At 45.8% G+C, this 24,684-nt stretch overlaps 1 long non-coding RNA gene across 1 annotated transcript in view; it reads left to right on the top strand.

Moving 5' to 3' along the window:
- The first annotated feature begins 14,617 nt into the window (after positions 1-14,617).
- Positions 14,618-24,684, top strand: part of LOC116571098 — a 42,652-nt gene continuing 32,585 nt past the window's right edge. Inside the window, exons 1-2 of the long non-coding RNA XR_004277707.1 lie at positions 14,618-14,992; positions 15,464-15,622. This is a non-coding gene — a long non-coding RNA (uncharacterized LOC116571098). The remainder of the gene's footprint in view (positions 14,993-15,463; positions 15,623-24,684) is intronic.

The raw sequence follows: 24,684 nt of genomic DNA, 5'->3' as shown, positions 1-24,684 counted from the left end.
CATCCCAGGACCCTGAGACCATGACCTGAGCCGAAGGCAGAGGCTTTAACCCACTGAGCCACCCAGGTGCCCCCTAAAAAGACATTTTTTAAGCTCCTCACAAGTTTGTCTTGTCTCTCTCAATGAAACTCTATTGCTTTTACCTTATGTCACTGGACACATTCCACGAGAAAAGCCAATGGGGTGAACTCTCTGATTCCTTCTCTGCTGATAAGGAAATGGGCATACACAGGAGGAGGAAAGAGAATTCTGGAGAGAAGAACTGTAAGAAAGCTTTGGGAATTTGGGGGGATTTCTGCTGATGGTTGTAAAAGGTGGTGATCTGGGGGCTCCTATGTGTCTCAATCAGTTAAGCATCTGTCTTTGGCCAGGGTCTTGATCCTAGGGTCCTGGCATCCAGCAGGCTGGAGGCGCTGGGCTCAGTAGGGAGTCTGTTTCTTCCTCTGCCCCTCCCCCCTGAGCTCATGCTCTCTCTCTCTCTCTCTCTCATTCTCTCTCAAATAAATAAATAAATAAATAGATAAAAATCTTTTAAAAAAGGCGATGATCTAATGACTTCTCTGACCCTGGTTTTGTATCTTTCCCATTGCTGGACCCAAATATTGAGATCCTAGGGTCATTCCGGTTAACACCTAGGTGTTCTACAAGAATTTTTGCTATGGCTCCATTGCTGGCTTCCATTCCTGGCTTACCTTTCCTGCTCTCATGAAAGGCCACAGTATTTCATCAAAGAGCATTGCCTAAAAGGTGCAGCCTGTTTTTACCTCCAAGCGAAACAAATCGACACACGTGAGAACCGCCACCTCTTCAACCCCCACCCTCCCCCACACACACCTTAGAGGCACGAGGCACACTAGCAGATTAGAAGCTCTGAAAAGTCCCACAAATAAAATACATATGAAGTAAAATTTGTTTTGGTAGATGTCTCTAAAAAATGTTCCCTGTCCTCTTCCCTGCACCATCTGCTTGCCTGCAGCTTTGCCTCAAAAAATCTCTACAGCACCAGCCTTCTGTTTCGCGTCTGAAATTTGTTGCCTCCATCTTGACTGTCTCTGGTTGCGCGCACCCTGCTCTAGATCTGGTTCATGCCTGATTCCTTCCTTTTTTATGTGGTGTTTTGGCATGTCCCTGCTGAAATTCTCCTGCCCGTGGGGACTCTGGGTCACTTTTGTGCAGACAGACTATCTTCAGTCCCTCTTTGTCACTGCTACCCCACTACTCCATTACATGATTCCGTTTACTTTCCTGATGGAAAAAGGGATTCTTTGTGCCATGCCTAGTGGTGCCAGGTACAACCTTTAGCTTTATCCCCACCATCTCGTTAGCTCTACTTTCATGTTATGGGTTAGAAGAGAGAGAAAGACACTGGATCAAAAATGATATAAGGCACATCCCTATTTCGCTTCCTAACTTCTACTTTTATGTTTCAATCCTTATCCTGATCTACTCTCATCTAGTCTTGATATTATCCTTGCAATCTGAAGACACTACTTTCCCTCCTTTATCAACTAGTCTCGAAGTTTTCAGATTTCTAAGATGGCCCCTGATGATCACTGCCTTCTGGTACCTGTGTCTTCTGCCATGGGGGCTGGACATATTGAGAGTAGGCGGGACATAGTGACTTGATTCTAACCAATGAAATATGGTGAGATGTCACTTCAGTGATTAGGTTGCAAAAGATTGTAACTTTGCCTCCCTATCAGACTCTTCCTATTGTCCTTATGGCTTATGCCCTTTGAAGAAGGAAGCTGCCTTACTAAAGAGACCCATAGGTCAAGGAACTAAGTAAGGGCAGCTTGTGGCCAACAGTCAGCGAAGAACTGAGGACCTTAGTCCATCAGCCAGTGAGAAACTGCTTCCTGCCAACGATTGTGGAGATTTGAAATCAAATCCTTGCCCAGCTGAGCCTTGCGATGATTATAGCTAAGCAACACCTTGCTTGAGAGACCTTGAAGTCAAGGACCTAGCTGTGTCATGCCCAGATTCCTGTCCCACAGAAACTGAGATGATGAGTGTATGTTGTCTGTTTTAAGTTATGTTCCATGGCAATTTCTTAGGCAGCAATCAATAACAAAAACAGCTCTTTGGGACTTGGAAACCAAAGGGGACAATTGGGGTTAAGTGTTTGCATAGGATCTGGAACATAGAACTCATCCTGTGAAGGTTGGCTATCTTCATACTCACCAATATTGTTATTGTCATTGATGCTGTAATTCCAAAGAGCTGCGAAAGACCCAGGATTTCCAACTCGAAGGTCTGCGGTAGGAGTTGGGTCCCAAGAGCAGGCAAGTGTGAGAGCTCCAGAGTGAATCTTACATAGTAGAGTAAGGAGAGTAGCACTCTTGATGGGGACTGCCCACCCACAGGGCTGGGCTTCTTTGTTTTAAACCCAAACTGGAAGGTGAACAAAACTGGGCATTAGGACAGGCCAGGTCTAGTTCCTGTGATCACACCAGTATTTGAGCAAGGAAGTATCTCTGTTCTTTCCCCCTCCAGTTCCAATGAAGGATAACTAATGCTCTACAATTTGTCAGATGGGTTCTCCCCTCCACTACCCTTTAAGGAGGTCATTACCTGTCATTCCAGAGCAGTACTTTTTTTTTTTTTTTTTAGCAGTGGCATTTTTTTAAATTTGTTTTGGTGAGAAATTGGGTAGGAAAGAGCAAGATCCAGGAGCTAGCAGGAGGATGAAAGCACTTCGTTACTTTATACAAAATAAAGAGCAGGATCTTGAGCTCAGAAAAGTTGAGGAGTTTATCTGGGGTGAAGTGGGGCATCAAGGAAAAAGTACAAAAGGATCTGTAGTTTATGAAGAAAGTAGATGAGAAAGGGGGGAAAATCGATATGGAAATAATGAAATACTGCCGGGAACCACATAACTCCCTCCTGACAGCTGAGACATCCTCTTGAAAGACCAATGTTGAAGTTATGTTTGTCTGTGTTGTTTATTATTATTGAATGTACAAGTTACTAAATAATTATGTGTATTTTTTGCTGTGACTCTGCTTCAGTCCTAAAGCACGTGCATTACTGTTCCCTGAGCATGATTCCTCTTTGAGGCCTCAAATATGGTGATAGTGACATAGCACAGACATGGAGAGAAGGCACCGTGGTCTTCATCAGTCTGGAAGGGGCAGGGCCCCAAGCAGAAGGGCAGTTGTAATGACAGAAGAGAAAAGCAGGCCGCATTCTCAGGGTTGGGGAAAAATGAAAAGAATCCAGCAAAGAGCCAGTCCCACACCAAAACATCACCTTAAAGAGTCTGTTTCAGGAGATCTGTGAGCCTTTGGCTGGAGGAGGATGAAAGGACTTATGTTCTTATGCTCTGCCTACCTTCTTGGTCTGCCTTGAACCACCCCCACCCTGGCCAATGTTTCTGTTCTTGTCCACCTCACCACTCCCAGCGCTGAGTGTGAGAATGAGGGGCCAATAATAGTGACTTCGTGTAAAGGTGGAGAAACTGACAGACAGATGTCTGAGTCACCTAAGTTCATACAGCGATTTCAGGATAAGAAAAAGAATGTTCCAGAAGAGTAAGGACAGAGGTCCTCCTTTGATAGAGAAATGGTCTGGGACCCAGTAGAAGCCAAGCCATAGTCCTCCTGGCCCAACGCCCCATCAAGAGATCCATCTAGGAAAAGTCTTGCTTTTAAACCAGTTTATTTATTCATTATTATAATTCCTAAAAATTCACCATCAGCAAAAGTGCCTGACTTGGCTATAGGCAGTAGTATGTTATCTGACTGACAGCCAAACTGTCTTAAAACATAATCACTCTTTCAACACTGTTCCTTTGAGCGTGACTGACCCATGAGCGCTGCTGAACATGGAGTGCAGCCTAGTTCCAAGCACTGTTTTGCCCTCCACGTCAGAGCCCACCAAACCTCCCCCTTCTTTTGGACTGTCCTGTGCGATACGTAAATGCCTTGGAGCTTCTAACTGCACTCCAGCCCTTTGTTTACTGGACACACGGGCCAGTACCCTTCTCTTGAAAACTGAAAAATCGTATTGCTTTGGAGGAGAAGCCAACGGGGACTTTGGAAGGAAGCTAATGGTGGGTAGAAGCTATTGCATAGGAGGGGTCAAGAGTTGAGGGAGTGCGGCCAGATTCCAGAAGGTCACCTGGGTTTAGGAAGTGAGGCCTTGTGGGAGGTGGGGAAGGTGAGCTTGTGTGCGTAGCCAGCCATGTCACCTGGGTCTACTTTCATGGTGGTGATTACTGAGTGATTTCTGGATTAGCCTTTCACACGTCTGGGTTCACTGAGCACCGTCCACTTCCTTCGCCTTCTTGTTTTCTTTGCTTTTGAACCTCCCCCCACCACCTCTCTTTTCCCCCCTCCCTCCCTCAGGAAGATTTACATGAAGGCATTTTTAGGTTGGCAGAGAATAAACAGCTTCTCAGAAAATGTGTGCTCCACATGGTAAAATGATAGCAGACCAGCACACGAGGCTCATTCTCATCCTGGAGTGAACCTAGTGAGTCTCTAGGCAAGAGAACAACAAGCAAGGCCAGGACTGGTGAGGGCTGTGAGAGACTCCCTCAGATCACAAGACATATGGGGTATCGAAACAGTTAGTAATGAGATAAATCATTATTTTTAAACAATGTTTTTTTTTAAAAATCATACTGACCACCTGTTTCTGCAGGTGAAATTTTAGTGAGGAAATTGAGTCATGTCTGTGGACCAAACAAGAAGATAAATCCTTAAGACAAAGCTTAAGCCACAGATCAGCCGGAAAAGACTTAATTTCTTTGCAGATCTGTGGAAAACTGAGAAGAGGCTGTAGCCTCTTTGGATCAGAACAGAAGCTTAAAGGCAGAAGTGGATGACTTGCTCTGACTCCGTTTGGCATGGTGGTCAATGACTTGTAAATATGATATGGGTTCTGTGTCCCACCTCGTGAAGTTCTCCTTAATATTGAACTTCTCTTGGGAACCATGACAACCCAGCAGCAATGAGCATCTTTGGCACTCAGATTATTGTCTCTATCTACCATCCCACCAAAGAAGCCCAACATCTTTATAGAAGTGCCTGGATTCCAGGGCTCAGGCAGAAGACCCAGGAGATGGAATGTTGAATGGGAAAGCAAGGAAGTGAGTGAACACTCCAGAAGTTATGCCTAAGAGGTATAGGAGGCACCTTAAAAGGGTCTCCGCTAGCTCAGGTTTTCTGATCCTCAGCAGTATTCACATTTTGACCCGAATAATCCTGTGCAGTAGGGAATCTTTCCTGTACACATGCTGCATTTAATAACCAACCCTGGCGTCGTCTACCCACTAGATACCCAGTCCTGGAAATCAAGAATATCTACAGGCATTGCTAAATGTCTCCGTGGGGGTCAAAACTGCCCTTGGTGAGGATCAGTGCACCAGTCCAAGATGTGACAATCCAAGCACCAGAATTTCAGCAACTGAAATGAATTGGAACAAATAACATACATAAAAATCTACAAGTTCATTATATTTCTTCAGCACTAATCAGCAGTCATCTCTGGTTTTTTTTTAATTTATTTTTTATTCTCAGCATAACAGTATTCATTATTTTTTCACTACACCCAGTGCTCCATGCAATCCGTGCCCTCTCTAATACCCACCATCTGGTTCCCCCAACCTCCCGCCCCCCGCCCCTTCAAACCCCTCAGATCCCTTTGTTCCTTCTTTCATCAACTCTTTAAACAGATGTGGGAGATTTTGGAAATTTCTTTATCTCCGCACTGTGTTCTGGAAGAGTCCCTTCTTAGCCAAATGTTCCAACTCATTAGTTTAATATTCACCTGTGCCCATTTGGTTATTCGGATCAACTTTTAAGGAATGGTGATTATATTTTTAATGATCTAGAAGTCTGTGTGTTTCTTTCACATGGCTGCTTCTGCATTTTATGGCCGCCGTACTCATCCCAGCAAATGAACGTTCTGGTGATAGGAGCCAACTTTCAGGGTGTGCAGGTAGATGATTTTGGTTTGGGAGGTTTCTCTCCCCAGCATATGAGGTCTGGGAACCTCCCATATCAGAATTGTCTCATGCTCTCTTTTTCTTGTCACCTCTTCCCACCGTGATTCCTGCTGTGGTATGTATAGAGTTAGTAAATTCTGCGCTACTTCTCTTCTAAAGCAGTTATGAGGCTTTAACATGGAAGCAAACACCACTGTTTCCAGATATTCAGCAGATGAGGGACATGGGCAGATTGTGACAGGCCCAGGGGTTCATAATGCAATCTTTTAATTTATTGACCAGATAATGATTGGCAGGGCCCCTCCCTACACTGTGCCAGTTAACCCTGAGCTTGAAGTTCCTCTAGTTAGTGGACTAATAGCTCTTACTTTGAAGTACCCCTTTCCTGGACTTTTTTTTTTTAAAGCTTTTCTGCTCTGTCCATCCAGTTCTCTTTGTTCTGTTTTCTAGGAAATCATCAAATTATCCAATCTTCAATTGTAACTTTTCTTGTTTGGCATTTCAGTGGAATTTGGGGAGGGAGGAAAAGTAGACAGGTGGGCTCAGTCGGCCAATCTGATCCGAAATGTTTTCTGAGTATATAAGGACATTAGTGGATATTATTTATAAAATTAAGATCAGACCATCTATGTAATTTTGTATTTTACTGTTTTCACTAGCACAACATATGTTTTTGGAAACATTATTTTTCATGGTTGCACATTTCTGTTTTGTTTTTTTAAAGACTTTATTTATTTAGAGCGCGTGTATGCAAGCAGGAAGAAGGGCAGAGAAAGAAGGAGAGAATCTCAAACAGACTCCGCACTGAGCGTGGAGCCTGACACAGGGCTCAAACCCAAGACCTTGAGACCATGACCTGAGCCAAAACCAAGAGTTGGATGCTTACCTGACTGAGCACCCAGGCACCCCATCATGATGGCATGTTTGAATGAGCCTTCCTAGTTCATCAGGCTGGAGTGTAATTACTGATTTTCTTTATTTCCTCGGCACTGAATAATAAGGTCCTTAAAGACAGAGAAAAAGGTCATTCTGAAGATTAACTGAAATATCTTCCCCACGTAGCTCTAAGTGCTCCTTACTCAATCTGAATTTTTTTTTTTTTCTTTTCAAGTTGTATAGGTCAGAACCAAAGCAGAGACTTAGGATTGGAGATGAAGTGAGACCAAGAAAGAAGGTTATCTGGGGAGAGGATAAGACTAATATAGTCATTCCTGTCTTCTGACTTGATTTTCCCTCTCCTACTTTTTGGTGCTATTTGCAGAAGTGGATCCTTAGTTGGGCTGGGAACCATGATGTTCAGAGTTTCCTTCCTCTTATTAAAGCCCTCGAAATTGGAACCTATCTTTGGGATACAATGTTTCTTGCAGCACATATCAAAATACGTATAAAGTATTTCGGAGGGGATGTGTTTCTACATTACAGGTGTATTAACAAGTCTAAAGATGATGTTCATCTACCCATGTTGCTATTTACTGCCCCAAAAGGATGAGTCATTCTCTGTTTACACTGAGGGACTGAAGTGACATCAGCTCACAGCCAGGAGTGTCATCAACTTGTAAAAATGCCATGACAGTAACTGTAAGTTCTTGGGGGATGGTGACATGCAGAGTGTTACCTTTATTTATGTGTATTGGGATGCAGAGTACTTAAGCGAGTGTTGGAAATCAAGACAAAAAGGCAAAAGGCAACACCGTACTCACAGAAAAGATTTTATCATTGAACCCGGGATAATTTTTCAAATTTTATAAATATAACTGAGACTGTCACAAGCAGATGATTCCTTTTTTTCTCCCCACAAAAACTGAAAAACAAGTGCAGGGTCTAATTTTTTTTTCTCTTCCTCTTTTTTAATACATTATTTAAGATGAGTCACTGGTGTCTAGTACAGAGGGAAAAATGAATAATTCATTAAGAACCCCTATTTTTCAACAAGAAACTGAGATTTAGCCACAAATTACTATCTGAACACATATAGTAGCCCCACATTTCAAAAAAAAAAAAATCAATAAGGGCCCAAATTTGTTTATTTTTTGAAAGACGAGTGAAAGAAGGACAGAAGGGAAATCTTGCCTCTGATCCTTAGGTAGGGAATAACAGCTTCAATGGAAATAAGTGCAGTTTTAGCAGATTTCTCACTTTTCCCATGGCTGGATGTGAAACATAGCTAAAACAACTGTAATTGTCATGTATTGAGTTCCACCACGTGCCAGTTACCATTCATTTACTATCTTTAATTCTCACAACAACTTGCAAGATAAATATAAGTTCCGGCTGGGGTTGCAAGAGGCCGATGGCTCAGAGGATCAGCGACCAAGGTCATTTAGAGCCCGTCTGCCAACCAACAGTTCGCTGGATGCATATCCTGCAGTCTTCATCTTACCTTACCATGCCTCCCTCGACAGCTGACTTTAAGGCTGAGAATTTTACTTGGTTAGGTTACAGTTGATAAAATTATGAACTGCTGTTTCTAATGGATTTTTTTTTAAATTTTATTTATTTATTTGACAGAGATCACAAGTAGGCAGAGAGGCAGGCAGAGAGAGAGAGAGAGAGAGAGGGAAGCAGGCTCCCCGCTGAGCAGAGAGCCCAATGCGGGACTCGATCCCAGGACCCTGAGATCACGACCTGAGCCGAAGGCAGCGGGCTCAACCCACTGAGCCACCCAGGTGCCCCTCTAATGGATTTTTTTAAAAAGATTTTATTTATTATTTGACAGGGAGAGAGATCACAAGAGCTCAATGCGGGGCTCGATCCCAAGACCCTGGGATCCTGACCTGAGCCAAAGGCAGAGGCTTTAATCCACTGAGCCACCCAGGGGCCCCTCTAATGGATTAAAAAAAATTTTTTTTAAGATTTTATTTATTTATTTGACAGACAGAGATCACAAGTAGGCAGAGAGGCAGGCAGAGAGAGAGAGGAGGAAGCAGACTCCCTGCAGAGCAGAGAGCCCAACATGGGGTTCGAACCTAGGACCCTGGGGATCATGACCTGAGGGCAGAGGTTTTTAACCCACTGAGCCACCCAGGTGCCCCACCTCTAATGGGTTTTTTAAACAATTACAGACTTGCAGCATTTACTGATCACCTCCCATTTGTAAGTATATCCCTCACAATGGGCTAGGCTTTGCTTCATAGCAAACAACCCTAGATGTCAATGAGCATAAATAACAAACATTTAGGTCTTGTGCACTCAACATGTCCATCATGGATCAGCTGCGGGTCTGCTATAAGTTGACATTATCCCAGCTGAGGGAGGAGCTGTTCTCTAGAACATTAAGAGTCACAACAGCCAGGAGAAAAGATAAAGCTGAAAGGTCTTGCATTGGTGATTAGAATTTTGGCTTAAGATGTCATACACCACTTTACATACTACTCTTTGGTGACAATGGACCACACGTCCTTAACCAACCATTGGAGTCCAAGAAGGGCAAACCTACTAGCCCAGAAGACCCTAATAGTCAGAACTATTTGGTGAGCAGCACTAACTCTATCCACAGGTAAGCAGCCAGGTGTTGGGAGGAGCACAAAGAATAAGACATGGTCTGTGCTCCTAGAAAGCTTACCTCTGAGTCAGAAAAAAAGCTACCTTAATGCGAAGAAGAGTAAGTGCCAAACTAGAATAAGCATCATGTGAAAGGAATACAGAAGAAAGAGTTCATTTTTAATTGATTTAATTTCACTGTTAATTTTAAGTGGCAAGAAGCCTCTGCCGAGCTTTAAAAGCTTGAAGAGTTTCAACCATCGAAGGATATTTTAGGGAGAAAGCTCTTCCAACTAAGGGAACTGTGTGAAAGGAGTTGGCACGTTCAAGCAAAGATGGGTGTAGGGGTGGGAAGGAGAGGCTGGTGGGTAAGACAATCCGTGAAATCAGGGACAGGAAAAGCCACTTGGAAGCAGATCGTGGAAGTGTCTGCACCATGTAAGGAAACGGTCCTTTATCCTGACGTTGCTATATTTAATCAGCCGCTATCTCAGAGACTCTCAGATGAATCAGCGTTGTCTCCAGTGAACTGCCATCTTGACATATTCACCATTCTTCGCAGGGAATGTCTCGTGTCACTTAGGGTAAAATGACAGCACTCTCAGAGCAGAATGCCTCGTATGCACCAGGTGATCGATGAAGATGGAGGAATGAATGAGTAGGAAGAAATTCGAGAAAGGCGTCATGCATTAGTCCTTTGACACTCAAATTCTGAGTATCCACACTATTTTTTGAAGTTTGCTCCATGCCTAGTGTAGAGCCCGGGGCGGGGCTTGAACTCACGACCCTGAGATCAAGACCCCAGCTGAGATCAAGAGTCAGAAGCTCAACCTACAGAGCCACCCGGGTGCCCCAGCGTCTTTTGTTTTGTTTTGTTTTAAACAAAGAACGAAAATTCCAGAAGAGAGCTGCTCGTTTGAAGCCCAGTAAAGTTTCATCCAATTCTACATGTTTAATGCCTTCTCTGTCTTCCTTTCTCCAGCCTTTGCTGCATTAATTGTTTTAACGTTTCATTTTAGGTTTGATCTTCCAATTCTTTAACCAAATCTGTCTTTTCTCTGCAATTTTTTTCTAGGCCCTCTCATGGGTCTCAGGAGCTCAGAGCCTCCAATCCTGGACAGAAGTCACTAAATGAGAGTTTGTCCCAACCCTTCAGATCTGCAGGGGCCTCGGGGAGAGGGTTACACATAGTGCCTGTAGGTAGGAGTTCTCGAGTCTACAAGCCTCAGTCGACTCAGTAAAAGGAGCTATACTAGAAAACAAACAAAATTCAAAAAGCAAACAAATCCCCCAGTCCCGTCTAGGGCTATTAAAGAATACAGAACTTTCCAGCAGCCGAGGGATATTGTCAGCCCTGGACTGGGATTTTACACCTCATGGAAACAGAACAGGGTGTCCAGAAGGAATGATATTAATGGCTTGACTTGGGCCAAGCTGGGAGTTCACAGTGTTTACCCTAAAACTCTGCTCTGCTTCCTTGTGCCGGAAATAAAAGGAGACTCTATTGGGTCAGTTAGGCAAAACCTTGCAAAGCATGCACGGCAGTCGGGGGTTCGTGACCGATGAACAAGTGGGAGAAGGAATGGACGGAGAGCAGGACAATATGGTAGACCCCCATGAGTCCTAGTGCTCTCAGCCAGTGCTTCTCAAACGGCTGCGCCACACGAGCCACCTGCGAATCTGGAGACCGTGCAGATTCTGATTCGGCAGGTGCGGGGAAGGTTCACAATCTGGAAGCTCTAAGAGCTCCCAGGTGATGCCAATGTTGCTGGTCCCTCCCTGAACCACACTTCAGCAAGCCGTCTGGGTAACTGCTTCACCTAGCTGCTTCCTTGTAGTGCCCTAAAAGTCAGGTGTTTCCCCCACGGTGTTTGGGGCCAATAATCCCCCTGCGACCTCGTAGGATGAGCGTGAATTTGTTCACCAGCCTGAGCCCACCGTGGTAATTGTACCTTCTAAGCCAGTGATTGGCTTGGGGCGAGTCATGTGAACCGTCCGGGTCCACAAGATAAAAGGGAACGCGGGGAGGGGGAGGAGATGAGGGTATGGTTTTTGCTCTGGTAAAGCAACCTAAGGGGGGAACTTGTGGCTTCGTGGATCCAGAGTTTACCTGCTAAGGATGGTATATTCCTCGTAGAAGCGTAACAGGGGATCTCCCTGGCCCCTTCCACCTCCCTCTCTGCTGGGTCCTCTCTTTGGTCTAGGCACCACCTAGTCTAGTTGAGTCTTGAACGAAAGAATCTGGCCGGGCTCTCTTTGGGACCCTCCGGTCTTCTCCTTCGCCCTTCTCCTAAGTAGAGTTTTCACGCTGTAGGATAGTAACTCCCTGTCCGGTCATTCAATCAACCCAGAAGGCTGTGACCCACGTCGGGAGAAAGAACAGAGTATCACCGCACATCACATGTGGCAGAGGTAAGAATTAGGGGGATTGTCATTTGTGGTGCATGAGTGATAGAACATGTATTTCTTATCGGAGGTCCTCATCAGGAGAGTCGGAGAACCACAGGTTTCTGTGCTCTCATATGTTGCTATGATTCTCAAGCTTCTCTCCCTCTGTTTCTACCTGCGTATCTCTGCCAGATCGAAACCTCTACCTTCCCCTAGCTACCCCACAGGTGCAGCCAGAAAGCTCGGCAGGCCAAGTCCTTGTGCTCACCCAACACCCACTCCACCTCCTCCCCCTCCTCCTTGCATCAGGAAAGGGCACTCGCATCCACCCACCTCAAGGCAAAGGGAACCCTGGGAGTCATTCTTGGTCCTTTACAACCAACATACTCTGTCTCCACGTTTTGTTTTTTTCACTCCTATGTCTCTTTCAAAGGTATCTTTCTCGATTCCCTGTTGGTGCTAGGGTTTTGATCAAAGCACTGTCCTCTCCCTACCTAACTCAGCCTTTCCACAACTCCTCTTGGCCCTATCTCCTTTCCAATCTGCTCTCGGGCTGCAGCCAGAAGGTCCTATTAACCGTGTCACTTCCTGTTAAATTGAAGGGTAAAGCCACCAATCAATAACCTGGCAGGGAAGGAACTCGGTAACAATCTCCTGACCATCTCCCCTGTGTGGTCCTCCTGCTTCCCAGTCGGGGCTGCCCTCAACCTTTCCTTCGTACTGTATTGCCTCCGATTTGGGTCCCCTGGAAATGCTTTTCCTTTCAGAAACTCTCTTCTGTCATTTCTTAATGCATCAAACCTTTCTTATTTGTTGAAGTCTCAGAAAGCTGATAACTCCTTAGGAAGGCTGTCCTGGGCTCCTGGATGAGATTAAGTCTTTTCAGCATAGAGTGCATGCAGCATAACTGGAATTATTTACTGGTTCTAAGGTCTTCCCCCACCCCCACCCCAAGACTACAAGCTTCATTCAGGCAAGGCCCGCATCTGCTTTGTCTCTTTGTCGGGGAACCACAGTACCAAACCCGGGAGCTAGTCTATGGCAGTAGTTTGTTTTTTAGATAGATAAAATAAGTGTTCAAGAAGACATTTCTTTAACTATGAGGACCACCTGCAATATTCCTTTTTTTTTTTTTTTTAAGAACAAGAGATTGTCTGCGAGTGAGATGTTGCCCATTGAAATACTCTGGGAGGTTTGGACCTGTTTACTATTCCAAATAAGGGCTGGCCACCCAGGCTGCAGGTCCTGTGTCTCCCGGAAGCCTATATATTCACAGAGACTGTGATTCTGTTGCTCATCTTGACAGTAAGATCCTGGCTAATCAGGTTCCTACAGTGGTTCACTCTCCAGTTGACCTGTCTGTGTATTAGTGAGAACTCACATTCCGAACTGTGACTTCGTGACACCAGAAGTAGTGTGGTTCTCTCCCATTGACACTGCCGTCTGTCCTTTTTCTGTCCTTCTGCGCCCGTCAGTGCCAGGCCTGCTAACAAGTCAGGCCCCTGACTTCTGACAGCCGGGCTCCTTTGCCATGCGCTCCAAAACAGGATACCTCAGGATGTGCCCCAGGGGATGCTACCGTAATCACCTTGGCCTTTCTTTGAAGTTGAGAATTAAAATGAGTTTTCTCCAGTTGCTCTTAAGTAATATAGTTAAATATTACAATGTGGTTGACCCCTGCCTCCCCGTATCTCCCCTCTGACGTGATTCGGACTTGTGCTGACCGGCCTGCTGACCAGACAAACGTGGTCGAGCTGCGGAAGGAGGAACAGCTAAAGGGACATGTTATACTTTAATAAAGAAAAAAAAAATTGCATGTTCCCAAAAGGCTTGGGACAGGCTATGGAGGTTCACGTACTGCGTCCTGCAGACATGACCAAGGCCAGACCTCCCGCAGGGCCCATCTTCTCTTGTGCTCCTTCTGGTCTTAGGACACACGTCCTGGTTTCCCCCCGCCACAAAAAATCGGGGGGAATAACTTCCACAAAGTAATCTAGATACTGGGCTTCTCTTGAAGAATGAGGATTCGCAGACCAGTCAGAGTCCAGTCCGGGAAAGGAAACCCACACTGGGTGTTGCAACAGAGACATTCAGTATCAGGGACCGGTGAGGCCGGTGTTGGCCGGGCTGACAGAGGATACAGGGACCGGCGGGTAGCGAGGGCAGGAAGCAGCCCCCACTCCTGGCGCTGGAGGAAGGAGGGGCCCCATGGGAGGTTCCCCAAATCTAGAGGCTCCCAGAAGGGGGTCTGTGGAGCCGGGCCCCTGAGAAAGCGAGCCCCGGCAGCTGCTGGTACTTTTGTGGGCGCAGCCGGGCTGGGTCTGGAGCGGGGAGGTCAGCTGGGATCCGACACCAGCTGCTGTTGCTGGGGCGAACGGGACGGTGTGGTGAGGCTGCTGGTTCCAAGAAGCCAGAGGGAGGCCTCAAGACCCTTGTACCCACCCCCCGGCCATTCCCGGCGCCCTCTGGTGACCCCTGCTGGCGGAACCCGGCAGGAAGGCCCAGGTCAACGGACACCGGCCCAGGGCAGCTCTGCAGAAAGCAGAAAGCTAGACAAAATCTTAATAATGGGCCCATCTGGGAATATGGCGTCCATGGTGGGGCTGAGTATCCACCAAGGAGATGCACCTGAGCTGCCTTTTTAAAAAGGGACAGGTACCCCCCCCCCAGCGGGCTTGACCCCCACCTGGCCAGTGTCTCGTTCCTTTACCTTCCCAGCCAGTTCCTGGTGGGCATCCATGTGCTACCCTGGTATGAAAATCCTGCTCTCCACCCCCACCCCCCACTCCCTCCCACCCCACCACCCCAAAGACCCAGGCCCTTTTATGAGAAGGGGTCCCAAAATGAGCACGAGATTTAATGCTGAAAACTTTATCTCCCTCTTGTCTCTCTCCTCTGTCTCCCTGCCCCTCCCCCAGCCTCTCTAGGTGAGAGAGATGTCACGGCTTCCCATTCCTGATGTTTCTGGAACTTCTATGCACCCCACCTCACTGAGGTTTTAACCTGCCCCTCATGCTCCTGTTTGGTCCTCCTCGTCTTCATTCTCCTATGAGGAGGGGGCTGTGAAGGCCAGACGCCTTTCCACCCCAGGCAGCCCAGCAAGTGATGTCTCCAGGGAACTTTGATTCCCTGGAGACAGACCAGAGCTCTAAAGGGAACTATTTTCCTTTGGTATGGATTTTTGAGGGTGTATGTGGGGCAGGGCAGGGGGGAAATTGGATGAAATCAGGGCTTGGCAAATGGTCACATTTTTCTGGTCTTTAAGAAAGGCTACAACTGTTCTAGCAAATTAGTAGACAGCATGGAGGCCAATACTTGTTTGGAAAATGAAGATTTTGGAGCCCAGAGCGGGGAACTGAAAGTTACAGGTCTTGAGTGCCTTGCAGCTTTGAGCGGCCTGCAGCGGCTGGTAGGGGAGGAGGCTGAGGGCACCAGTGGGAAGAGTGTAGTGTGGCAGGAGGGGCCTGGCTCTGGCTGCCTGTCACTGCCTATCACTGCCTGTCACTGGTCATTGACTACCCCGAGGCTCAGGGTCCTGACCCATAACCTGAGGGGGAAATGGATTCTGGGATCTCTCTTATTTCCCTACAGTTTTCAGGTATTCAAATTTGAAGTTTCCGTCTCTCCTTACCCCTTACTTAGGTCCTCTGGCGGACGAGCACATTCCCCATATCAACAACCCTCCTGCCGTCACTTGTCGCTGCTGAATGTGGTTTGTCACCCGTCCCAGCCTGCCCTGGTCCGGCTGAAGCAGGAACACGAGAGAGACCGTGTGGGCTTTCTGTGCGGCACAGACCCAAGGTATGTTAAAATATGACTGTTCTCTGCCCCCAAGATGCAACCATTGCCATAATGATTGGAACACCTACTGTGTGCCAGGGTTCATGTGTGTTCTGTCTAAATCTCCGAGGCTTTTCTCATTGTGTGCTACATACCTGAGGCTCAGGGTGCTCAGAAGACCCAGGGCAAGGAAGGGACAAAATGGGATTTGGAATCCAGAGCACATCGTAAGGAAATTATGTTTCAAAGTGTTTGATTCATCAGGATTATGTGGAGGAGAAGGTCTCACTGTGGCATTAATGCGTATTTTAAGTTTTATTTTCTTTGTTCTTTGTTTCGTCTTATCTTTGGGTTTTGACATTTTTCAAACACCTCTGTAACACCTGCTCCTCTTCCCTCCCGACTTCCTCTTAACAAAGAGAGAGCAAATCTTTGACTTTGGCAGGCAAGAGAATCACGCTGGGGGTTAATGGCCTTGTTTTGTCTGTGTTGTACACATGTTCATAGTTCCCTCCTATTTATGGCAAGTGATACTGAGTTTTCATTTACACTTAGAGACGTAGTTTTCTTTTGAAATAAACTCAGGTTAAAAAACTGCATTGGGGGCGCCTGGGTGGCTCAGTGGGTTAAGCCGCTGCCTTCGGCTCAGGTCATGATCTCAGGGTCCTGGGATCGAGTCCTTCATCGGGCTCTCTGCTCAGCAGGGAGCTTGCTTCCTCCTCTCTCTCTCTGCCTGCCTTTCTGCCTACTTGTGATCTCTCTCTGTCAGATAAATAAATAAAATCTTAAAAAAAAAGATTAAAAAAAAACCTGCATTGGGGGGCTGGGGCTTGGGGCGCTCGGTCTGCCAAGTGTCTGATTCTTGATGTCCACTCTGGTCTTGATATCAGAGTCTTGAGTTCAAGCCCCACACTGGGCTCACACTGGGCAGGGAGCCTGCTTCAAGCAACAAAACCTTGCATGGAGTTAAAAAAAATAATAATAATAAGGAGGTGGTACTTGAGGGTATGACCTTACATAACCTTTCTGAACATGTAGACAGCGTCTGTGATACCTGACATTGAGAGCAGATTGTCATTTCCTTCCTGTGGTCTCCCGAGGAAAGGCACACCAAACAAGTCATGACAACCGCGGGTGTCTACCTTGCCAACACACATGGGTAAAAGCCGAGCCTTGTTTCCCACTGTTCTGTAGAATAGCAGAGTTTGGGGGAGATTTTCCTGTAGTCTGTGATGATTAGCATGCATTTTCTCCTCTTTAATAATCGTATAGTGTTTATTATTATAAGGAGCTTACAGCCTTTGAAGTGCTTTATTTTTACCATTTTTTACCATGCCACTCCTGCTGGTTCCTCCTCCACACGCCCACGGGACATGGAGAGGAGCAGTCCGGTGTTGGAGCCTGCTTTAGTGATCATTTACCAAGTACAGAGCTTATTCAGACAAGTGCAGGGACTCGAAGAGCACGTATCTTACTTGCATGGGGCAGAATTATGATGTGGCAAAGCTCTGGTGTCTTCTGATATACCCAAACGGCTGGAAATACAGAGTAGAATCTGTGAGTAGAGGTGAACCTTTTCTCAAGGAGCTTATGGGACCTATTTTGGTTAGCATGGAGTTTGAGGAGGAATTAACTTCCAACAAGCTGCCATGTAATTTTGGAGGTTGAAGGCTGGTGTGAGGCGGTTGGTGGTGGGACACTGAATGAGCGAAGCTTGACCTGGGCTCTCAAGGAGGAGTATTTGGTAGTCAAGGCAGCTCTTACGTTCTTAGCACGGAAGGTAAGGGAGCACACTGCACAATACTTCAGGCTACAAAAAGACAAGGATTCAGAGACAGTTCACTTAGTATTTCTCTTAGGGCATATGGAAACAGTAGAAATGTGTGGTCAAGCACGGTCTCCTGACCCGCACAGCCAGCACTCCCCCGGAAGCCCATCTGTCCGGTCCCACCTAGAACTACTGAATCTGGCACTCAGGGGAGAGGTCCCAACGAGGCCCACACGAGGTCCAGCTTGTGTTTCAACAAGCCTTCCAGGTGCTTCTGAAGCGTACTATAAGGTCATGGACCCACCAGTTCAGAGGGAAGGCGGTTTGCATCTTACACATTACATCGATCTAAAAATACTTTTGCTGTATGCTGACCGGAGACGTAAGTAACACAGAATGAGCACTGACTCCTTTTTACGTCCTCCGCATGCTGAAGAAAATAAATACAATCCTTTTCTAGACTAAAGAGGGACAACTTGGCCATTCTGACTCCATCCTAGGGCAACCACAGTGTCTAGAGCCCAGGGCTTGACTCAGAGAGAGCAAAGAATTGACACTGGGATTGTCATTTTAGCAGCTCAAAGTGTAGGATCTGACACCGAAGAGAAGTCCCATGGAAAATGGTAGTCCATGAGGTTCCCTTGGACAACTCACAGCGGGGCCCTGGGATGTGCAAGAGAGGACACACTGGAAAGGAAACAGTGAGGGTCTATGTGTTGGTGATGGGGATGAGGCAGGGGGTCCCTTACTTTGACCAGGGTGTTGCAAAGAGACTGGGGTTGGGCGTCTACTCACCTTAGCCATGGTTTTAACACTTCATGGTTTTGCAACCCATTCCTTGGATGAAAATCTCTGTCTCTTCTCCCCTCTAGATCTCAATAAAATAAAACATACCATGGTAAGGTTAGCCTAATCCCACAAATGAAAAGGAACCTGCCTTTCTTCCTCACCCTTGTGTCTCCAGACCCAGATTAATGCCTACCTCTTTGATGATAAATATTTGAAAGGTAGGGCAGGAAAGAGCCAGAGGCGGACATTCCCTGGACAGTATCTTGGTCAATCCAAGGAAATCCGGGTAAGTGTGAAAGTTTGATGGTCATGGGTCAGGACTTGGACAGAACTGAACTGAACACGGGATCAAGGGAAGAAAATGAGGGTAAGGATAGTCCAGGAGTGCAAAAGCTGCATATGAGCTATACGAAGTATCACTCACTCAACAAGTACTAAGTCCCAATTATGTGCCAGGTACTGCTCCAAGAGACACTTGACATCTTGTAGCAAACAAACAGATGAAAATCCCTGTAATCTTGGAGCAGGTAGCAAGTGGCTCCAGAGGGAGTGTTAATAATAACTACTTAATGATTTAATAATATCAGCTGGGGCTTCTGGGTGGCTCAGTTGGTTGAGCATCTGGCTCTTGATCTCTGCTCTGGACTTGATATTAGGGTTGTGAGTTCGAGTCCTGCTTGGGGATCCATGCTGGACAGGAAACCTACTTTTAAAAGGGACGATAAAATAAAAATAATATCAGTTAATGATTGCTTACCGTCTGCCAGGTGGTGTCACCATGAGCTCACTCAGACTTCACTGTCTGCAGATGGGGAAATAGTTCACGTGCTTCTATTTTTATACCAGCTCTCACTTTTCCAAGGGTCTTTCTTTAGACCTTGACTTTGTGGGGCACAAGGCTTGGGAGTGAGTAGAGTCAGACCTAAAGGCCTGGGATATTGCATTTCAACGTGCCTACTAGTGTATAGACGAGTCATCTCACCACTTAAAGCTCGTTACCGGAAGACCGAAAAACATGGCTGCCTTTAACGGAATAATGAGATTTTTGCGCCATGTTCATATGAAAAATGAGTTGTAAGAAATGGCTTCAAAACAAGGAACATCAAATGTTTTTATTTCGTGGTGTGTTGTCAGGAGAACATCAACAGTGAAGTGTGCTATAAATTCTTTCAAAAACAACTTTAGAAAAAAATAGTACTGCCCCATTGACATGAATTCGGTTGAAAATCCCAGCCAGATGGTGATTACTAAAACAAACAAAAAACATTCCAGTTAAACAGACATACACATTCTTGTGTAACAGTTTCCATAAAGACGTTAAATGTATCCATACAGAGAGAAATTCCAGCCAGAAATGCCTATACCCCAAGAGTTCTCCTAAATACCAAGTCTTTCAGAAATTTTCAACTTTATCCAGGGGCCTTATTCATGCTCCTACCTTCTACACCTAGAGTTTGTTCTGCTAAACTAGCCTTGTTTATTAGTCATTAAGCTTAAAGGATTTTGAAGCTTCTGTGTTGTCCCGGGTGCTGGGGACACGGCAGCAAATGGGACACAGGACAGTTAATCATCCAGCAGGAAGACCGATCCCAGGCAAGTACGTCTCAAGCGTTCAGAGTTGCTCCAGAAAATAGGACCGTATTTTCTGCTCACCCTAGGCAAAGGTCTACCTAGAGAACTCTTGCCCTGCCTCTATACGGACCCCTCCCTACAGTGGCTGAGAGCTGAAGCATCGTTTCCATTCGAAACTGTGAGCCCCACTCCAACTGCAGGGATGTGGGACCACCCTATATCTTGACAAGACAATCCCCTCATGGTCTAACTTGGAGGCTGTCACGAGAACTACAGTCTTACTTGCACATGGGCTCCTAGCAGCCACACCGTGCCCCATCTGGCTCCTTTTCAGCCAGCTCTTTCACAGCCAGGAGCCCCAAAATCTTAGGGTCTAGTCTCACTTGGGGTCACCTTGAACCAGGAGAAGTTGGGTTCTGAGAGGTCCAGGTGTTCTGGGATTCAGAATTCCCTGCTCTATCAAGGACTGTTTTAGCTATACTACAGTTGAGGAAGAATTGGAACATTCCTCAGGGAACTTCTCTCTATTTATAACATTGTTTCTATGGGAAAAAGTGTTCCAAGTGACAATCATTTTTAAAACAGGGTTCTGAGATCACAGCCTTTCCATGGCTGGAGGTCTGCTGGTAACTATTTCTTCACATGTAGAGATTACATTGAAATTTAAAAAAAATTGCATCTAGAATAAACAGAACAAGGAAAAAGCAGATGTTGTTTCTTGTATTTTTTGGTGAGTTCTTAAATCAAGTGATTTTTTTTTTTTTTAAGAAGCCATGTTTATTTCAATAGGTGACAATGATTTGCTGTTCGCTGGCTACTGAGTTAAAGTCTGAATGTGTATGATCTCGTGTGATCTTCATGGTAACCCTCTGAGATGTATAAAAAGGAACCTGAGCTCATTTATGGTGCTTGGCTGCTGACCGCTTTGAAGCCCCAGCCTTCTGCCCCACATCTTGAAAAGCTGGTAAAGAAAGCTGAAGTGTTCCCTCCTTTCACACAGGTTGGAAGTTGAAATCATGTCAACTCCTCTTGCAAGGGGAAATCCTCCCCCTTAAACTCCAAGACCAGTCTCCTGTCCCTGCTCCCCTGAACCATGCTTGTATCAGCTTGGCTACCCACCTACTCGCCCCCCAGAAAGCCCCAGAAATTCCGTGACTTGTAAACCCTTCGAGAGCCTCATGGCATCTGTGTGACATCATCACTCTCAACATCCAAACCACATTTTGGGTGAGGGGTCCATGCCACCACCCCCTGCCGAGAAGTGACCGCGGCAGGGAGGATACGGCATTCTCTGTTCTGCAGATGAAGGCGTTGTGCCTCTCGTCCTTGACCTTTTGAAAATTAAGGTACAAGAGCACCTGGGTGACTTACTCATCTAACTCTTGGTTTAGGCTCAGGTCATGATCTCAGGGTCCCAGGATCGAGCCCCACGTCGGGCTCCACAATGGACGGGGAGTCTGCTTGAAGATTCTCTCCCTCTCCCTCTGTCTCTCTTTTCCTCTCAAATCTTAAAAAAACAGAACTTAATATACAGACTTGCATTGAAGGCTCATAAGGTCTTGCTAATATTTAACACCGACCGCCTCAAGCCCTTTTTATGCATTAACGTACAGTGCCCTCTCCCCCCACCTCTGTGAGCTACATACCACGGCTATCCCCAATTTTGTAGATGAAGAAACTGAGTAACAGCACACTTAATGGACTTAGGCAGAATCAACTGACTAAGAGATGATAGTATTTGGACTTGAACCCAGGCTTTGTGGCTCCGAACTGGTGTTCTTAGCTACAGGGCTAGGATGCTTCTGACATGGTGTATGAATAAAAAAGCTGATGAGGAAGCCGGGTACAAGGGTTGTATTCTTGCCACTGCTTAGGTGGACAGCCCTTGTTTAAAGGAAACTCTACGTTAATGACACACTCACTGCTTTCATTAATGCTCTTATATCCATACATGCTCCTTTGGTACTGCAAACTTCTAGAAGGAAAAGCCAATAACTTGCTGTCTCTGACATCACTCTGCCCCCAAGAACCAGGAGATTGCTTTTCAGACAATGGGGGCTCGACAAAGGGCATTCAAATCACTTAAAATCGGATGGAGTCCCTTTGGTTTCACCTCCAGCCTCCATACTGTGCTATGCGTCATTACAAATAGGCCGAGACTCTTCAGCGATTGCCATGGAAACTCTCTAGAATCCTTGTTCTCCGACTTGTGCCATCTGTCTGACTAAACGTATAGCAAGGAAAATAATCTGTAATTTCTCCTAGGAAGGAGCCCCCACTTCACGAGGAAAGTATATATTTTTAAACCATCTGTTTCCCCTCCAGGCTTTCCAGCAACTTCTCTGCAGCTAATACATGGTATGAAATTTTTCATGGCTGATTCACCGTTACATGGCTACTCATTCTAGAAACCCAGTTATTTGGAAGAGTGGGAGAAAATATGAATCAAAGAAAATCAGCACCGATGTGCAAATTACTCCAGTCTGTGTACCGGAGGCCAGGTTTTAAATCTTGGTCTTGACTTCATCTCCCTCAAAACCCTGGGTCTAACAGCAGGTAAAATTTGCCCGTGAACAAAGCTAGCTAATAATGCAGCGCTGTCAGAAGGTACCGGAGCCTCTGGAGGACTTTGAGGAACAAAACTTGGCATGACTTATCAAATACGCCACTTCTCTGAGGAAACAGACGAAAGCCAGAGGGGGAAGTGTGGGAGGCACAATGTACTTCATTCAGTTTGATGGTTTTCAATCTGTGCTCCAAGGAACCCCTGAATTCTCTCTGCTTTACCGCTGGAGCCACCGAAGGAAAGAGGTGAGGGCAGTCATTCCTAGACTTATCCCCCCAACTTCCCCAGAACACCTCTGTGTTTATTTGGTTTTCACGTCTCATAAAATTGATTTTAACAAATAGTCTGAGAAACTCCTGATATAGTCCAGCTTCTTCCTTTTAGACTCGAGGACAAAGAACACCAGAAAGTTCCAGGCCCTGCTAAGGCCTCAGAGATACTCAGGGGAAGCCAAGTGTAGAACAGTTCTCGGAAGCCAAGTGTCCCCTATCTAATCCTTTCTCATTGGTCTTTTTGGCTGTAAATATAATGTTAATGGACATTTGCCACTCAAAGACAGAGTTCTGGGGGCGCCTGGGTGGCTCAGTGGGTTAAGCCACTGCCTTCGGCTCAGGTCATGGTCTCAGGGTCCTGGGATTGAGTCCCGCAATGGGCTCTCTGCTCAGCAGGGAGCCTGCTTCCCTCTCTCTCTCTCTCTCTGCCTGCCTCTCCGTCTCCTTGTGACCTCTGTCAAATAAATAAATAAAATCTTAAAAAAAAAAAAAAGATAGAGTTCTGAAGTATTTTCTCAGTCCCCATCCCAAAATTCCTTCTCTTGCCGACTAACGTCTGGCTTCTTTGATTTTATTTTCATCTAGCCAATTGCATGGGGTGCCTAGCACAGATTTTTCCAACAACATCCTCATTGCTCTTCAGGTAGCTTAAATAGTGTTTTTTTTTTTTTTCCTGAAAATTCCCAGTGCACTGTGTCCTGAGAGAAAGCTTGCAGAAGCTTATCAGCAAGGTTCTGGGTCTGGAGACCTCCAAGATCTTTGAAGATCTGCCCTTCAAAGAAAACACTTTCTATTCACAGAGTGGGAAAATCGTAAAATCTCTCTTTGACAGAAGTTAAATAGCTAAATTCATCAGATCTCCCAGGAGGAAAATAATAATAATAATAAAGGAGAAAAGCCCACGTTTTCTTTGTTAAATGGAACAGGTTTCCAGGTGATAACATTGTTACTGGAAGAGACCACGGCGATGATTTCTCCAGGAGAACCTATGGTTTGCAGAATCTGTCACCATCATCTTCTTCTTTATCTTCAGCATAGCTGCCATTTTTTGAGCACTTACTATGGACCCAGCAACTGTGCTAAGCTCTTTACCAGCTCTGACATTTAATCTCCATGATCACGCTGGGTACTGTTTTTTTTTTTTTTTTAAGATTTTATTTATTTATTTGACAGAGAGAGATCACAAATAGGCAAAGAGGCAGGCAGAGAGAGAGAGGAGGAAGCAGGCTCCCTGCTGAGCAGAGAGCCCATTGCGGGACTCGATCCCAGGACCCTGAGATCATGACCTGAGCCGAAGGCAGCGGCTTAACCCACTGAGCCACCCAGGCACCCACGCTGGGTACTGTTATTCCCCCGGTCTTCAGATATGGAAATTAAGGTTCACAGTGGTTGAATCGGTGCCCCAGTGTTACACAGCCACATGGAAGGTCATTCACTCTGTCTTCCATGGATGGTGACTCCCAGCCTCATGGGGCTGGTTAATGGCAGATTCAGGAATCACACCAGGACTGTCAGGATCCAAAGCCCAAGTTCTAATCGCTTATACAAGCATCTGCTTCAGAAACCCACACGTGTCCTCAGACTCTGTGAGTCTTGTTTTGATAGTTGTTGATAATTTGTTGATAATTATGAGTCAAGAAGGAAGTAAGTTGGCTATTAATTACTGGGTTTGACTCAAACCCAAGGCAAGTTCCCAAGGAGACTTCATTCATTCTGGATTTTTTTTTTCCTCCAGGTATCAACTAGTTTAAGCTTCATGATATAATTTTTTTTTAATTTTTAGTTTGAAGCAATCTCAAACTTAGAGGAAAGTTGCATTAGAGTGGAGAATTCCCAAACACTTGTTACCAGATTCAGCAGTCATTCCTGTTTTGCCACACGTGCTTCCCTGGTTTGGTCGCTGTGTGTGTGTATAATATCTCATATACACCATATATAATTATACATGTGTACATTTTGGTTGTTCTTCATGTGTGGTCCCTGGGAACTAAAAGCACCTGAGTACTAGTTAGAAATGCAAATTCCTGGACCTTACCCCAGAATTATTAAACCAGAAGTCCTGGGGTAACAAGCCTAATGGCCCTCTGTGGATTCTGAAGTTCACTTGAGTTTGAGA

The sequence above is a fragment of the Mustela erminea genome, chromosome 12 (assembly GCF_009829155.1).
Source record: "Mustela erminea isolate mMusErm1 chromosome 12, mMusErm1.Pri, whole genome shotgun sequence".
Lineage (NCBI taxonomy): Eukaryota > Metazoa > Chordata > Mammalia > Carnivora > Mustelidae > Mustela > Mustela erminea.
Note: the sequence above shows the minus strand (reverse complement) of the source record. Positions and strands in the feature narration are given on the sequence as shown.